The sequence below is a fragment of the Pseudophryne corroboree genome, chromosome 4, assembly GCF_028390025.1.
Source record: "Pseudophryne corroboree isolate aPseCor3 chromosome 4, aPseCor3.hap2, whole genome shotgun sequence".
NCBI lineage: Eukaryota > Metazoa > Chordata > Amphibia > Anura > Myobatrachidae > Pseudophryne > Pseudophryne corroboree.
The window spans coordinates 376,831,370-376,850,543 of NC_086447.1; the positions used below are offsets into that span (position 1 = coordinate 376,831,370).

The window sequence follows — 19,174 nt, forward strand, 5'->3', positions numbered from 1 at the left end:
TTCCATGTGTTTCTATACCCAGAATAGTCTTAGTTTTTGCCCATAAATATTTTAATTCCTTCCTTCCTTCCTTCCTTCCTTCCTTCCTTCCTTCCTTCCTTCCTTCCTTCCTTCCTTCCTTCCTTCCTTCCTTCCTTCCTTCCTTCCTTCCTTCCTTCCTTCCTTCCTTCCTTCCCCATACCTTCCCTTAGTACATAGGGGCTAATTCAGACCTGATCGCTGCTGTGCGTTTTTGGGTGCATTCAGGTCTGAACTGGGCCTGCGCCGGCGCACTCTACCTGATTGACAGGCAGAGGCGGTCGCTGGGCGGGAGGGGGCTGGCCGGCGGCGTTTGACCCAATACAGGCGTGCCCAGACCATGCGGGGGCAGACCGCTGTGGCTGCGTGACGTCACTTGCAGCCGCTGTGACCCAGACAGCGCCGGCAGCTCCCTGCCAGCGCACAGGAGCTGCGCTGGTATGGAGCTACTCATCAAATACAGAAGCATCGCCGCTGTGCGATGCTTTTGTACTTGTGCAGGGGGGGGGGGGGGGGGGGGGGGGGCTAGAGCCAGACATGCGAGGCGGACTAGCCCTGTGCTGGGCGTCCCCACGCATGTCTGTGTAACTGATCGAAAGACAGGTCTGAATTAGGCCCATAGAGCGTATGCTTCCTTCCTTATGCTAAAGTGAGAATCCTGTGTATAATAAAAGTCCATGTGACTGCATTTGGAAGCCTACCCCGACCACTTTTTACATCCGAAACTATCATCAATAGTCTCAGTACTTGCCCCCACCTCATACTGGATGCATAAGATCCATCTGAAACAGGTGCTAAATGTCTATCCGCACGTTGCAATCAATAACTGAAGCCATACATGCCCACATTACTCCCATGACACTCTTACAAGATAGAAAAGTTATGTGCACTCACATGGTCCCCGCCCAGAACTATTCATATAGTGGATCCTAATCATGAAGCAGTGATAAGAGCGGAGAAGTGAGCCAGTAGAGAAGTTGCCCATGGCAATCAATCAGCATTGAAGTGACATTTATAATTTGCATACTATAAACTTATACAGAGCAGCTCATTGGTTGCCATGGGAAACTTCTATATTGGATCACTTCCCTTGTTTTGTGGGGACTGCGATGCGATTGCAGTTGAATTGCGATCGCATCACTGGCAGCAATTAGCATGCTGAGCGGCCTTGCCGTGTGCTGGGCGGCCCCCAGCATGCGAGTGCTATCAAGTGCCATTTTGCTAAATTAGCAAAACTTCAACTGAAGCTGAATAAGGTCCAGAGTTCACTAGTGTGGCATCACCGGGTCCTCACCCAATTTGTCATATCCACATTCTTACACTCTTGTCTAGTGCCTTCATCTTCATTTGTTTTTGTTTTTCACAAAATACTGCTTGGTTTAGCTTCATGTCTATTAATAAGGAGAGTAATGAGATTTTTGAACTGTCATTATTACATGTAAAAATACAACTGGAAAGTACAAAATGCGTTGAATTCAGTTAACACTATAGCATCAGGCTGTCTCAGAGCATATGTGAAAATCTAATGTTCTTGTAGAGAGGAAAACTGTGTGCCCTTCAGTACTGCATGGAAATTCCCCGTAATAATCTCAGTCTATAAGGAAAATGTTTTTGTATAGGTGTAAAAGTCGGTGCATTCATGTGCCTAGTCTACATTTCTTTTCTCTAAGTAACAGTAGGTGCATAGGAGAGATAGACTTCCATCTCCTTCTGTCAGTGTGTGTTATATGAAGCACAATATGGAGCAGATCTCACACAGGTGCTAAGCACCCATGCGAAGGAGCTCTTACATGCAGAGTATCAGCCAGGGGCTTGGCTATACCTAATTACCCTCTTAACTTGCATTGTTTTGACAGCTTGAATTGGCTTTCAGTGCATTACGGCATTTATATAGTCAGCTTTAATTTTACTTGGGATCATTACAATATTGGCTATTACAGGTTGCCTACCAAGTATGCGTTTGAGTATGTGCCCTATCCTCCCCCGCAATGCACTGTGTTCGTGTTATTTCATGTATTTTCAGTATCAGCTTGATGCCCTCTATACTCCTGTAGTATGTAACACCCAGTTCATTCGATCTTTTTCGAGGGAAATATAGTTTATGGAGTGACCACCTGACAAAGGGGTCTATTTACTAAGAGAGAGAGAGATAAAGTGGACGGAGATAAAGTATCAGCCGCTCAGCTCCTTATTGCTATTTTTCAAACACAGCCTGCAACATGGCAATTAGGAGCTGATGGGCTCTCCAAGGCATAGTACATAGACCCCTAAGCTACACCTAGATAAAATAACACTTCTTTGTTGTAGGTGAGTGTGCATCATTTTGGAGTGACATTGGCCAGTTTAGCGCATTGGGGGCTTGATGCAGAGTTAGAAATTAACTGGACGTATATTCCCCAAAACTAGGTGTATACTCGCCTATAGGCGAAGTTGTAGCAGTTTGCTACTAGTCATCATCATTATCAAAGTGTATCAGCACCTGTCCTATGGTAGGTGGAAAGGCTATGCCATATTTACGCTTATCTACAGGTCTGTATGAGACATATGTGCATGAACATACCCTCATTGAACTTTGTCTACATGAGAATATCCCATTTAACCCAGTTCCGCATCTTTGATCGTTGTATAGATGACAGCGAAACGCGTGGCCTACGCAGTGCAGAACAAATTCATGCAAGATGTGCTCTGCAAACTGAGGAGCAATGCTTTACATCAGCACCTTCGGTTCTTTTGAATGGATTTTCAAGTTCAAGCTCCTCGCTGAATTCATTATTCATTGGTCTATTTTAGCGCTCTCTGGAATCTTTTTGTGTGTATATATATATATATATATATATATATATATATATATATATACAGTACATATATAGATATGGTTATTTGGTTATTAGTTCATCTGAATCATTGAATTACCCAGTACAAAATGACAGTGAGAATATGAACATTCTGCTTTTCAATGAAAACATTTTTTTAAATATATACTTATTATACATCTAAAATATAATTGTATGTAATCCATAATATATATGTCATATACCAATACTTTTATTAACATATGGAAACCCTGTCTGAAGTCCATTTGTGATTATTGTGTTGCACTTACGTCCTTAGATTAACTACAAAGGTCTCAGTGCATTACACATTGTCAGCTTTCTGTCAACTAGGTATATTTGTCTTTAAATACAATTCTACCCTATTTCTAAATACTATGTTGCCCCAGGGTGAGAATATCAAAGCGATAAACATGACTTTCAAGTTATAACTACTTTCCTCCTTCTCATTTTCCTTCTCCAGTTCTGGCATCTCCCCAGCTCCACCCATATTTTCTAGGCAGCCGGATAATCTCCTCTTACTCCTTACTAGTCCTGTTTTCATTGCTCTGATGGTTCTGACAGCACAGCTCAACAGAAAGTATTACTGAGCAATGGCAAACACAAGCTTCGTCTACATAAAAACTTCTGAGTAGTCTAACTTTGCTGGGAGGCTATTCCATTCATCCATAAGACCTTGTATAATGTAATATTCTAATGTTACCTCCCCCTCCCATCCAACCCCAGGTCACGTCCTCTTGTTCAAATACTTTTTCTCTACAAAACAGATTATGCTGAAATACAAGTTTCTGTTATATGGAAGAGAAGAGAGAACATGTATAATTATATCTGTGTTCCTAAGAGCATAACACCGTCACATGCAGACTATAGGTTAATAGATCTGGTATCTCTGGGGCCTCTAGAAACTTCTTTCCTCACTCGACAATAGACCAGTTACTAAATGCCCATGGACTACTGTTTGCTTCACTCTGCATCTGATATGTGATAAATGAATATATATATATAACTTGCGGTCTTTACAATCCTGACATAGGGATTGACCACTTACAGTTCACTTTCATTTACTGACGTGACTACGAGATGTTCTTCTACAGCTTTAGCAGAATGCTTTGCTTTAACCTGCCAGCACCATTTTGTGACAGCATTGCCTGTATACATAATACTGGTATATAAACACGTCTTCTGTGCTGCCTACATTACATGCAGCTGTATACAAAGAGCAGCTTTGTGTCATAGTACAGGGCAATGGAAATGACAGACTCTGGAACTGATGCAAAATTGAACGCGTCAGTTTCGGAGATGGATCTGACAAGTTTTTGCGCTGTGCATGCTTCAGAACATGAGTGCTCTTAGGGCGGCATCATTGGTGCCCCATGGCCCTTGGTTCTGGATAGCAGCCAGTATCGCTGATGCAGTGCCGCCTGGAGTATTCTTTGTACTCTCCAGACACACACCATGCTGCGTGTAGACCTGCTCAGGCAGTGCTGCACTTCCTGGTGCTGGTGGCCCCACCCCCTCTGCGTATTGCCATGATGTCATGCGCTCAGGGGGTGGGACTGGCACAGGGTGCACTGCTGTCCTGTTACACTGCTGGTATATGAAAAATAAATGAGTGTGCAGTGGTGCACCTGAGGAGAAGACAAGGGGGCATGTGGAGCAACAGGTTAGCACGTGGGTAATAATCTACTGTGGATAGGGTATGTGAGAGAATGTCATAGAGATTTTCATGCTTTCATAATTTTATTTCTCTTTGTCTCACACACACACACACACACACACACACACACACACACACACACACACACACACACACACACACACACGCATGTACGGGGGTGGGGTGGGGAGGGGCAATGGGCAAATGAGCATTATGCCAAGGGCATAAAACCCAACATTGGGGGTCATTCCGAATTGATCACTCGCTGACGATTTTTGCAGCGCAACGATCAGGTGAAAAATTGGCATTTCTGCGCATGCTTATGGGCCACAATGCGCACGTGCATCGTACGGGTACAAAGCCAGTTGTGGTTGTGCACAGGTTCTAGTGAAGTTTTCAGTCGCACTGACGGCTGCAAGAAGATTGACAGGAAGGGGGCATTTCTGGGTGTCAACTGACCGTTTTCAGGGAGTGTTTGCAAAAACGCAGGCGTGTCTGAAAAAACGCAGGCGTGGCTGGGCGTTTGCTGGCCGGGTGTATGACGTCAAATCCGGACATGAATAGGCTGAAGTGATCGCAAGCGCTGAGTAAGTTCAGAGCTACTCTGAAACTGCACAATCTGTTTTTGCAGAGCTCGGCTGCACAAGCGTTCGCACTTCTGCTAAGATAAAATACACTCCCCAGTGGGCGGTGGCACAGTGTTTGCACGGCTACTAAAACTAGCTAGCGAGAGATCAACTTGGAATGACCCCCATGACCAATTCCCGGAGGGACAAAATGCTCTATTCTTGGACTTAATTTATGATTGCCGTCACCTGTGTTGAACTAGTTAATTGATAAGAAAGGTGTTTCATCACAGGTGATGGCAATCATACATTAGTAAGAGGGAAGTCTAGGAACAGAGCATGTTGACCCTACAGGAATGGGTCATGTTGGGAGGTATGCTAGGGTTCTGTGGGGAGAGCATGGAAATGTGGCCTATGCAGATATGTGTACACACAGATACGCAATATAAATCTGTTCTCTGCTGGATTCTTGCATCAAGGATAGGGCTGGTGCAAGCACGCATTGATAATAATTGGGGCAGATGTATTAACCTGGAGAAGGCATAAGGAAGTGATAAACCAGTGATATGTGCAAGGTGATAAAGGCACCAACCAATCAGCTCCAATATGTAAATTAACAGTTAGGATCTGATTGGCTGCTGCTTTTATCACCTTGAACATATCACTGGTTTATCACTTCCTTATGCCTTCTCCAGGTTAATACATCTGCCCCGATGTCGGCTATGAAACAAAGCATATGAATAGAACTGAATACAATTCCGCATATTAATGAATATCTGCCTGTGGGTGAGAGTTGTGTCGTTTTGGCCACGATCCCCTTCATGGACCCGCGATTAGGCCGCATATGGAAGGGGCATAATGGTGAGCACCTGTCCCATCTTCATCAGCGATCAGCCCCGAGGAGAGAAAATAATGTAAGACATTGATAAGTATAACAAAGCACTATACTCATAGCACTGTTTCTGACCAGCAGAATACGCTTCATCTGCTGTCACAGCTGGGAATATGTTACCTGTGACCAGGAGGATTAAGTAAGAATTTGCTTCATCTCCACTCCCTCAATGCATTGTGCTGTAACAGGCTCAGGGATTCCTCTCTATCCATGTCATGTCATTCTGTCAGGATGAGAAAACACTAAGAAAACAGAAGAGTAGTACTTAGCGTGAATAGTGACAGTGCTGAAAAGGGTATAGTGTACACATGACACAATATGTTGTTTAATTAAGCTTATCTGTTTTGAAGCTCATTCTATCTTTGCAGCGAAAACCCAATAAATATGCAGATTGAGGTATCCAGTCATAGCTATCACTAATAGTCCAAGGGGTTAATATACTATTCATACATTTATTTGCCCACACGTCCCATGATTTACTATTGTTATTATAAAATTCTGAAAAGGAAGCATTATGATTCAATTGTCAGATGTGAGCACTGTGAATACTGTCTGCACTACTTGGGGCAGTATGATTACTTTGTTCTCTACTGGGGGTACTATGATTTACTTATTATTTATCATTGGGGGATGGCCCAAATGATTGAGTATCCAACTCGTCGCAAATATGGCAGTGGATAATAAAATACCGGAGAAATTCAGTATTGCTCTGACAAGCAGCATTTCCCTTGATGCCTAACACTGTTCCCGAAGTAGTAGTGGTACTTACCCTGCCAGGTCTAGCCAACGCGCATTCGTGAGCTGAGTTCATGCATGCGCATCTGATGCTGGCGTAGGTTCCCACAGGCAAACTCCAAAACTTTGCTGAATTGTAGGCGACACCATTAATTAATAATAACCGGGCCCTTTACTTAAAACATGTGGAAACTAGCATTTCCACATGTGTAACTGGCCTATGTCGGATGATGAATAGGCCGCCAAATGAGGGCACAATTAGAAATTTAGTAATTGGGCACAATGTGTGATTTGTGTATTTTACCGGTATTTACTATTTATCTACTGGCCAGAGCTAGGAAGGTGGCTAGGGAGGGTGCCTGAGAGCAGACACTCAGTCCCGTGACCCACATCTACCCCTTTCCCCTGCCCCAGGTGCCCTAGTATTGTGTGTTTGTGTGTGGGGGGGGGGGGGTTGTATGTAAGCGCCACTACTAAAGGGGGCAATACTACATGGCATAACTACAGGGGTATAACTTCTGGGGGCAATACCACATGGGGGCATAACTATGGGGGCAATACTACTAGGAGCATAACTCATAACTACTGGGGCAATACTACTTATGGGCAATACTACTGGGGGCATAACTATAGGGGCATTATTTTTTGGGGCAATACTACACAGGGGAATAACTATGGGGGCATTACCACTGGGGGCAATACTACATGGAGGCATTACTACTGGGGCACTATTACGCAGGGGCACTACTACTGGGGGAACAACTACAGGTGGCAATACTACACAGGGGCATTAATACTGGGGGCAATACTACACAGGGGTATTATTACTGGGGCACTACTAATGAGAGCATTGTATAGGGGGCACATCATAAGGGGCATCACTTCTGGGGACATATGGGGCACAACTACTGGTGGCAATGCATAAGGGGCACCACTACTATGGGCTCTACGTAATGGGCACTACCACTACAGTGGGCATTGCATAAGGCGCACTACTACTGTGGGCATTGTATAAGGGGCACTACTGCTGTGGTCATTATGTGTATTAGGGGTGCTACTACTGTGGGCTTTGTGTATGAGGGGCACTAATGTGTGTCATAACATCAATAAGGGACACTACTATGTGGTGTAATGTGAATACGATTGTGCTACTGTGTGGCATAATTTGAATTGGGGATACTATTGCATGACCATGGCCCTCATTCCGAGTTGTTCGCTCGTTGCCAAATGTCGCTATATTGCGATTAGTCGCTTACTGCACATGCGCAATGTTCGCAGAGCGCATGTGCTTAGTTATTGTACTCAAAAGTTAGGTATTTTACTCACGGCATTACAAGGAATTTTCTTTGTTCTGGTGATTGGAGTGTGATTGACAGGAAGTGGGTGTTTCTGGGCGGAAACTGGCCGTTTTATGGGTGTGTGTGAAAAAACGCTGCCGTTTCTGGGAAAAACGCGGGAGTGGCTGGAGAAACGGGGTAGTGCCTGGGCGAACGCTGGGTGTGTTTGTGATGTCAAACCAGGAACGAAACTGACTGAACTGATCGCAGTGGCAGAGAAAGTGTCGAGCTACTCGGAAACTGCTAAGAAATTTCTATTTGCAATTCTGCGAATCTTTCGTTCGCAATTCTGCTATGCTACGATTCACTCCCAGTAGGCGGCGGCTTAGCGTGAGCAATGCTGCTAAAAGCAGCTAGCGAGCGAACAACTCGAAATGAGGGCCCATGCCCCTTTTTTGGCAATCCCTTTATTACATAGGTACTCGGGGGAGGGGAGTTCCACCACCTCTTTGGAACCACTTTGAGCACTGCCACTTTGTAAAATTTAGACAGATTTTGGGAGAGGAGTCCTTACAGTGTAGTCTGCCATGCTCATTATCAACATTATGGCCCAGATTTATCAAGCCTTGGAGAGTGATAAATTACACTGTGATAAAGTACCAGCCATCCAGCTCCTAACTGTCATTTTTCAAACACAGTCTGTGACATGGAAGTTAGGAGCTGATTGGTTGGTACTTTATCACTGTGCTATTTATCACTCTCCAAGGCTTGATACATGGGGACCTAAGTTTATGTTTTTCTGTCTGCTGAGTTGTGAACTTTCTATTTTAAATTTGTGGCCAGTATTTCAATATTTCCTACTTTTTGGCAGTTGCCGTTATTTCTATATGGTTTGGATGTTGTCCCATGCTTCCTGTTTTACTTTTATGTGTGATGTTTTCTATGATGTATGAACATGTATATGTTTCTTTATGATACTTTAATGTTTATTTTTTATCTCAGAGTTTGAGAAATGATATAGATGATTTGTGCAGGAAGCACATTATGTGGGGCATTCAACCGATCGCGGTATATTTTACAGCATAAAAAGTTTTTTTTGCCCGATGTTAAATTCTAGTTTTTTTTGCAGTTAAATTTACCTGCTATCGTGTGAAAACACACTGGATCCAGGATAAGTTCCCAGATCCATGTGTTTTTGTGATTGTGGCTGCGAAAACACAGCACTTATCAGCGATTTTGTGTCTCCTGTCTCCGGCCAGGTAAAACAAAATCCTTGATAGTGTCAGCTATTGGGGATAATTGAATTACCCCCTGGAGATCAATTAGCTGTGGTAATTAACTGTGGCTAATTGAATTCCCCCTATATATTCCATTTAGTAGGTGTAGCAGGTTTGATTAATAACCGCCTGTAAAGCAGGACTGGAAGATTACAACCACTCAATAGAAATTTGGAAAGTACTGTAGTTGGCAAATAATTTATTTTGCTGTTTAGTGGTGGATGGGATGTTCTGTGGCAGAAAGTGGAGTCTGGGAGAGAAGGCACTTTCCAGGAGAAAGAACAAAAATCATTTAATGGTCAATTAAAATTTAGAGATTTTAGGACATGGAGAATTTTAAAATTTGGGAGCCAGATAACTAGGTGCTGCTAGACTAAACTTTTGTTTTAGCTCTGGCCCAGAACTATAAAATAGTTGGGTGGTTTAAGGCTTACTTTGCATGTTTACCCTTGAGAGCCAGAGAGGAGACTGATCAGTCCCAGATTCTTCTTTTCGATCAAGGTCCAGAATCTCATAGAAGCTTGGCAGTTCCTGAGCGCATTTTGAGCAAGTCTAGCCGCTAAATAATATTGTTTATAGTTGGGGATATCCAGGCCTCCACCCTGAGATGATCTTTGTAATCTGCACATTTAGATTCTAGGATGCTTCATCTGCCAAATAAATTCTAATGTGTAGTGGTGTAAAAATGTTACCACAGAAGGAGGAATCCATATAGAGAGCATCTGTAGAAAGCAAACGTAACAGCAGATTTATCTTGCCTGCTATGATCCGACCCATCCAGGAGATAAAGTGACAGTTCCAATTATCAAGGTCTGATATGATATTTGAAAACACCAATATTTTATTGGATTTTCAGAGGTTTTGCCTATAGTGGTTTTCAAACAATAGTAATAATAAAAACAAAAACTCTAAGAAATATCTGTGGTTTCCCTAAACTTAAAAAAATGTCCTCTCAGGAGTGGTAAAGAGAAGCAGACAGGCACTAAAAGTTTAGTATTTTCAATATGGAAAAAAGTACTTTAAAACAAAGGGTCTATTTATTTACTAAGCTTTGGAGAGAGATAAAGTAGACAGAGATAAAGTAACAGCTAATCAACTCCTTACTGCCATGTTACAGGCTGTGTTTGAAAAATGACAGTTAGGAGCTAGTTGGTTGGGACTTTATCTCTGTCCACTCTATCTATCTCCAAGGCTTAGTAAATAGACCCCAAAGTGTTTACAATATTTTACACAAATGACCATGGTATGTATGTATGTATGTATGTATGTATGCATGCATGCATGCATGTATCTATCTATCTATCTATCTATCTATCTATCTATCTAGCTAGTAATATATATATATATATATATATATATATATAACATTCTTTAAGCATTGTAAATCCAGTGTCACATATTTATGTAAACATCCACTCTCAACAAATGAATAAACAGAATAATTTTCTGTAATTTGCAAGTACAATTGCCTTCGGTACCCCTTCTATCAAATATAAGTTTACTTGTACAATGTATTTAATTTATTTTGACACTCACCCTATGTTTTCTGATTTATATCACAAAAAGTCTGTATATTAAATCTTTTGAGTGACAGTCGACTGGTATTGGAACGTTTATATTATATATATTTTTTTATAGCTATCCTGTTTCATGTCAAAAGTCTAAAACACTTTTGTCTAAATACTTCTGACGGCTGTATACTTGTTCTGTTTTATGTTACCGATTCACCATAACTTTATGTATCACATCATATATTCATGACTAAGTGGCATTAGAAATGATCTGCAGTACTCCATTTAATTTCTAATACTAATATGCAGACTGCTTATTGAATCATATTTGTATTTTATTCAATGATCTGTATGCAATGAGAAATCATTCTTATTTCTTTCACATTTTTTTTAATGCTTTTTTTTTACATAACTTCCTAAATGAATGTTAAAAAATATTTGGATTTCCATCTGTCTTTCTGATGTAGCCCAGATATGTGGATAAAATCATAATACATTTAACTGAAGTCGACCCAACTCCATTTTATATATAAGATGTTTAAACGTTTGATACCGGATGCAGTTAATATACCGGCTGTTGGGATCCCGGCGTTCAGGAGACTGATGGTGAAATCCCGGCAGCCGGTGTAATGCCGCTGGCCGGAATCCCGACTAATGTGGGGTATTCCTACTTGGTTGGTGGGTCCACGCCACCAACCGAGCGGTAATAGAACCTGTGGCAAGGGAAGCAACCTACCGGGACCAAAGCGTGGTGAGTGCAGCGAGTCTGCGAGGGGACTCGCTGCCTCGCTGATGGAAGTCCGGCAGATGGGATGCTGCTGTCGGTGTAGTGACATCTGCCGGGATATCATATGTATTGCGTTAATACACATATTAGGTATGTTTCACTTTGGTGTATTTCTAACAATGAGAAGAGCAAATAAAACTTCCTCTTATTGCGTGCTATGCAAAAGCAAATTATTCCTTTATACCCTAGCTCAGGGGTTCCCAAACTTATTTTGAATCACGGAACCTTTGTGTATTAGAATTTTGGCGGGGCCCGGGGCACTCAAGACAGGGTGGGCCCGATGAATGGTGAGGGATGTATATAAAATTGTGCATACCTCCCAACATGTCCCATTCCAGGATGGTCAAAATTCTCTCTACCTGGACTTAACTTAATATATGATTGGCGTCACCTGTGTTGAACTATTTAATTGATAAGAAAGGTACTTCAACATTGCAATCATAAATTAAGAAGAAACTCCAGGTAGACAGCATTTTGTCCCTCTTGGAATGGGTCATGGTGGGATGTATAGATTGTATATATTAAATTTAAACCAATGGTGTATATTAGTTTTAATCTAGTAGTTTAATAATGCCTGTGTACTGTTTATAGCTCCACCTAATTGAAAGACAACTATTTTATAAACTTTTTTTGTAGTGGAACAAAGACAACTTAACCTTAAAATACATATAGAAAAATAAAATAATTTATCTTGTCACATGCAAGAATAGCAGCAGCCTCTTTACTACTTACACATTGGGACATGACATGACACACTGGGACATGACACCCAGGCCGGGAGGAGGAGAAGCTGGGATCACTGTATCACTTACAGCTCTCTCCACCCTCCTATCTCTCCTCCGGTCAGAAAGCTCCATCGGTAGCTCATGAAACATGATATTCCTATTTCTCTGCCTGCACTGCATACTGTCCTGCTCTCATTCTGGCTGCTGGTTCTGCTGCTGCTTAAGAGGGAAAGCTAGTGATATCAGTGTGCTCCTCTCTTAATCTAGCTATGCCCCATAGGCCAAAAGTTTCTTATTGAGAAATTTAGAAAAAAATATAAAATTAAGTAAATTGTGTTGATATCAGAATCAGAATCAGCTTTATTGGCCAGGTGTACTCACGTACACTAGGAATTCTTTGTTGTACAATGCATCGCCAAGCAGCAACATGGAGGAAAAAACGTAGCATACATTACAAACATTACACATATGAGTTCATACTGCACATATGCAACTGTACAGTAGACATATTATACATTTAAGACTAAAAACTAAGGCTGCTTGGCAGAGCAGCACCGATGTCATCCTTACGTTCAGTTGTGTGGTGAGGGACAAGATCTGCTTCTGTTTGTCTGCTTGAGCAAAGCTGGGAACACAGACGATGTGTAAATGACACAATGATTGTCCCAATTTCCCTTGGACTCCCGGACAAACTATATAGTGTGTACACAGTGTGTACTACACACTGTGCAATCTTACAAACTACCTAACGATATATTGTGCGTCGTTCAGCCATTTGGTCTTTATACAGTATATATATATATATATATATATATATAATGAAAAGACAATATTCGGCACTCCTATAGATTCAAATGCACAACTTGCCCGGTGCCATCCACAGAACAGGTAATGTAGAGAATGGATGCTGGCGGCACTCACAGTCTTGTATGGACACCAAGAAATGAGCTGACTCAAATCAGTGTTGCTTAACGTTTCGGTCTTTATTCGACCGTCATCAGAAGTCACAATACAAATAATACAAAAGCTTACCTTTATACAAACAGAGTATCACCACACGTGCAGCGTCCCCGGTTCTCACGGAGACTTACTTCCGGTTGCGTCATTCCCCATGGACAACCTTGCCCTGCAGGCGTCGCATACCGGTGTGCGCATATCCCATCACCATAGTAACATATACATAGAAGGTTGGCCCCATCGTCCGGACAATAACACTGTTTGAAGGGAGCAAACACAATACAAATATAGCAGCTTGGGACATACTAAAATCGAATGAAAAAATATATATATATCATGAGGCGTGCAGATGCTGCTTGTAAATAACCTAATGTACACCTTAACAATATATATCAGATGCAGATTATAATGCATGCAGCAAATAAAGAATTACAAAAAACAAGCAAATGAGAGAGTTTCATTAAGCCCGTTGGGTGACACCGTGTTTAACCGGTGTATCCAGCGGGCTTCCTTCTGTAAGAGAACTTTATGCCTATCACCTCCCCGTTTGGAGGATGGAACCTGCTCTAACATTTTATAACGTAAAGTGGCCAAACCATGCTGGTACTGTTTAAAATGTTTGGCCACCGGCTGATCTATGTGCTTACCCTCCAAAATTTGCTTGATTGCACTTCTGTGCTGTGACATTCTCTCTTTAAACTGACAAGTGGTTTTGCCTATGTAAAGGAGCCCACAGGGACACCGGATGCAATAAATGACAAATTTACTGGTGCAGGTTAAAACCTGCCTGATCTTAATTTTATTACCATTATGAGGATGTAATATGTAATCACCAGTCTCCAGATAGAGACAAGTGGTGCAACCTGTGCATTTATAATTGCCAGGTTTCTTGGAGAGGAAAGTTACGGTAGGGGGGACAGAGAATGAGGAGACATCGTTGTGTACTACCTTATCCCTAATGCTACTACCCCTCCTATAACATGGAAGATACCTACTGGTCTTGAGGCTAGACATGTCAGGATCTGACTGTATAATGGGCCAGATACTCTTGGCAGTATCTGTCAGACGTTGGCTAGCGGTGGTAAAGCTAGTGACACATACAACTGCATTCTGTGCTCCCTTATTATGTATGGTCTTTTTGCTAGGGATTTTAGGTTCTAATGTGGCCCTTGTTCTAGCCGTCTGTAAGAGCTTGTTACTGTAGCCCCTTTCCAGAAATTTAATGGTCATCAAATCCATCTGCTCCTTCTCATCCACAGGGTCACTGCAGATGCGATGCACCCGCAGGAACTGTGAATATGGCAGACCATTCTTCAATGCCTTTGGATGATGGCTCGAAGAAAGCAATAAACTGTTGACATCCGTGGGTTTTCTATAGACACTTGTTCTAAAGTGACCCCCCTCCTGTCTAATTTCCACATCCAAAAAATGGATACTAGATGACTGAATGTCAAAAGTGAATTTGATGGCACTATCCATCCTATTAACCATTTGCATCATCTCAACGAAATCCTCTCGGGAACCTGTCCATAGGATGAAAATATCGTCGATGTAACGAGTATACATGGCGATATTTGTCTTAAATCGAATGTCTGAAAAAAAGAGATCATGCTCCACACCGAACATAAAAGCATTAGCATATGCCGGTGCGGCGCAAGATCCCATCGCACAACCTCTTTCTTGCTTAAAAAATTCATTGTTAAAAAGAAAATAATTTCTAACTAACGTTAATTCAAGCAATGACATAAAAAAATCAATATCAGGACCAGTATATTTCGGATTACCAACTATCAGCGTTCTAACCGCATTGAGGCCCCGATCGTGGGGGATGCTGGTGTACAGGCTAACTACATCTGCCGTGCACAACCAGCATTCACCCGGGGTAACCTGTGTTTCTCTAAGTTTTGTTAAGAATGTAGTGGTATCCTTAAGATATGTGGCCTCGTTCTGAATTACCGGTTGTAGATAGAAATCTACATATTGAGCAATTTTGGAATATAAAGAATTCCTGGCTGCTATTATGGGTCGTCCAGGAGGACACGCTGAATCTTTATGCAGCTTGGGTATGGTGTAAAAAACCGGCACATTAGGTGCCCTAACTCCCAGCGCCTTTCTAGTGGCATTAGAAATAATACCACTAGTTTCAGCCCGTTGTAATAAGACATTCAACTCACCGGAAAATTCAGAAGTTGGATCCACATCTAATTTAGTGTATACTGTCTGATCATTGAGCTGACGATATGCCTCTTTCGTGTAGTCCACCAAATCCTGAATCACGATGCCACCCCCCTTGTCGGCAGGGCGCACCGTGATATCAGTATAAGCTGATAGATTCTGCAAGGCAGAGCGCTCTGCCTTAGTAATGTTGGAAACATATGGACTGCTAGAATTACTACAATCATCTATGCTCTGAGACATAGTGCGTGTGAACACTTTAATTGCAGAATTAGTGGAATAAGGGTCAAAAGTAGATGCGGCCTTGACAGGACAGTCTGCCACATCATCTTGAAGAATAACCTTGGAGTTAAAGAACTCCTTCAAACGTAATGTCCTGCTAAATCTGCAGAGATCAACTCTGCTATCAAAATCATTATGCAGATTTGTAGGTACAAAGTTAAGTCCTTTGGATAGTATACTAATTTCATCATCAGTAAGGGATCTAGATGAGAGATTGTATATCACTTCTTTATCTTTGCGCCTTTTGCGCCCTTCCCTTTGGCACTGGCCGCCGCGTCGGGTTCTACTTCGACAGGGCTTTCTCGTTGGGCCCTCGTCTGAACACCTAAAGGGACCGGCTGTGGTGGGGGGCGACGACGTCTTGATGGCCCCAAGTCCGATTCACTATTGGAGGCACCGCTGGAGGTGTCACCTTCCAATGGAAAACGCCGTGCTCTCCTCGAGTTACGTGACCGAAAATTATTGGGTCTAGACGTAGTATTGCTGGCCCAAAGGTACACTTTGTTTTCTGCATAGTCCTTAGTCACCGTTGAAAACTTCTTAGTTTTGAATTTAACAAGGTCCGCCTTATATTTCTCGACTTGTGTGGCAAGTTTGCTGATCCAGTCACAGCTGGCATCCACACTAAGCTTAGGTAAGATTGTTTGTTCCAATTCCCTTATCTTTGTACGAACCAGATCCAGCTCTCTGGTAGCCTCCTCGACCACCAGGAGGATGAGGTCAAAGGATGCCTTATTGAGCACTGCGGCCCATTTACGACAAAACTCCGGGTTGTGTCTTCCTATCGTTGGGGTGTTGCGGATACGGAATCCTCTAGGCAACATCTTATCCCTATAATAGTCGGAGAGGCAGACCCCGTGTAAATAATAATCAGTTTCACGGTTCTTTAATTTCAACAGATGTAGATATAATTGCTCAGGAGTATCTGTTGCTACATTAGAAGATAGTCTGTCTTTGACCAATATTCTTTCTGCATCAAGGTCTGAAAGTGTAAGCAGTTCTCCCTGTGGCAGTGCAGCCTGCCGGAATCCGGAAACCTCCTCCTGTACCGTCTCCATTCTGAATATGCGTCGTGTTGCGCTGGGCGATTCGGCAATCGCCTGTGTCAAAATATCAGCGTATGGGTGCCTTAATGGTATGGACGCGCCACTGTGAGCAAGCCCAATAATGCAATGAAAAGACAATATTCGGCACTCCTATAGATTCAAATGCACAACTTGCCCGGTGCCATCCACAGAACAGGTAATGTAGAGAATGGATGCTGGCGGCACTCACGGTCTTGTATGGACACCAAGAAATGAGCTGACTCAAATCAGTGTTGCTTAACGTTTCGGTCTTTATTCGACCGTCATCAGAAGTCACAATACAAGTAATACAAAAGCTTACCTTTATACAAACAGAGTATCACCACACGTGCAGCGTCCCCGGTTCTCACGGAGACTTACTTCCGGTTGCGTCATTCCCCATGGACAACCTTGCCCTGCAGGCGTCGCATACCGGTGTGCGCATATCCCATCACCATAGTAACATATACATAGAAGGTTGGCCCCATCGTCCGGACAATAACACTGTTTGAAGGGAGCAAACACAATACAAATATAGCAGCTTGGGACATACTAAAATCGAGCCATCATCCGAAGGCATTGAAGAATGGTCTGCCATATTCACAGTTCCTGCGGGTGCATCGCATCTGCAGTGACCCTGTGTCGATGAGAAGGAGCAGATGGATTTGATGACCATTAAATTTCTGGAAAGGGGCTACAGTAACAAGCTCTTACAGACGGCTAGAACAAGGGCCACATTAGAACCTAAAATCCCTAGCAAAAAGACCATACATAATAAGGGAGCACAGAATGCAGTTGTATGTGTCACTAGCTTTACCACCGCTAGCCAACGTCTGACAGATACTGCCAAGAGTATCTGGCCCATTATACAGTCAGATCCTGACATGTCTAGCCTCAAGACCAGTAGGTATCTTCCATGTTATAGGAGGGGTAGTAGCATTAGGGATAAGGTAGTACACAACGATGTCTCCTCATTCTCTGTCCCCCCTACCGTAACTTTCCTCTCCAAGAAACCTGGCAATTATAAATGCACAGGTTGCACCACTTGTCTCTATCTGGAGACTGGTGATTACATATTACATCCTCATAATGGTAATAAAATTAAGATCAGGCAGGTTTTAACCTGCACCAGTAAATTTGTCATTTATTGCATCCGGTGTCCCTGTGGGCTCCTTTACATAGGCAAAACCACTTGTCAGTTTAAAGAGAGAATGTCACAGCACAGAAGTGCAATCAAGCAAATTTTGGAGGGTAAGCACATAGATCAGCCGGTGGCCAAACATTTTAAACAGTACCAGCATGGTTTGGCCACTTTACGTTATAAAATGTTAGAGCAGGTTCCATCCTCCAAACGGGGAGGTGATAGGCATAAAGTTCTCTTACAGAAGGAAGCCCGCTGGATACACCGGTTAAACACGGTGTCACCCAACGGGCTTAATGAAACTCTCTCATTTGCTTGTTTTTTGTAATTCTTTATTTGCTGCATGCATTATAATCTGCATCTGATATATATTGTTAAGGTGTACATTAGGTTATTTACAAGCAGCATCTGCACGCCTCATGATATATATATATTTTTTCATTCGATTTTAGTATGTCCCAAGCTGCTATATTTGTATTGTGTTTGCTCCCTTCAAACAGTGTTATTGTCCGGACGATGGGGCCAACCTTCTATGTATATGTTACTATGGTGATGGGATATGCGCACACCGGTATGCGACGCCTGCAGGGCAAGGTTGTCCATGGGGAATGACGCAACCGGAAGTAAGTCTCCGTGAGAACCGGGGACGCTGCACGTGTGGTGATACTCTGTTTGTATAAAGGTAAGCTTTTGTATTATTTGTATTGTGACTTCTGATGACGGTCGAATAAAGACCGAAACGTTAAGCAACACTGATTTGAGTCAGCTCATTTCTTGGTGTCCATACAAGACCGTGAGTGCCGCCAGCATCCATTCTCTACATTACCTGTTCTGTGGATGGCACCGGGCAAGTTGTGCATTTGAATCTATAGGAGTGTCGAATATTGTCTTTTCATTGCATTATTGGGCTTGCTCACAGTGGCGCGTCCATACCATTAAGGCACCCATACGCTGATATTTTGACACAGGCGATTGCCGAATCGCCCAGCGCAACACGACGCATATTCAGAATGGAGACGGTACAGGAGGAGGTTTCCGGATTCCGGCAGGCTGCACTGCCACAGGGAGAACTGCTTACACTTTCAGACCTTGATGCAGAAAGAATATTGGTCAAAGACAGACTATCTTCTAATGTAGCAACAGATACTCCTGAGCAATTATATCTACATCTGTTGAAATTAAAGAACCGTGAAACTGATTATTATTTACACGGGGTCTGCCTCTCCGACTATTATAGGGATAAGATGTTGCCTAGAGGATTCCGTATCCGCAACACCCC

At 42.7% G+C, this 19,174-nt stretch overlaps 1 long non-coding RNA gene across 2 annotated transcripts in view; it reads left to right on the plus strand.

Moving 5' to 3' along the window:
- The window catches only part of LOC134911442 (uncharacterized), a 133,394-nt gene that overhangs the window by 68,936 nt on the left and 45,284 nt on the right, over window positions 1-19,174 (plus strand). Inside the window, exon 3 of one of the 2 annotated variants that reach the window (XR_010176572.1) lies at window positions 18,396-18,573. The exons of the other annotated variant lie outside the window; for it this stretch is intronic. This is a non-coding gene — a long non-coding RNA (uncharacterized LOC134911442). Of the gene's footprint in view, window positions 1-18,395; window positions 18,574-19,174 lie in introns of those variants that run through there. 2 annotated transcript variants of the gene reach the window in all.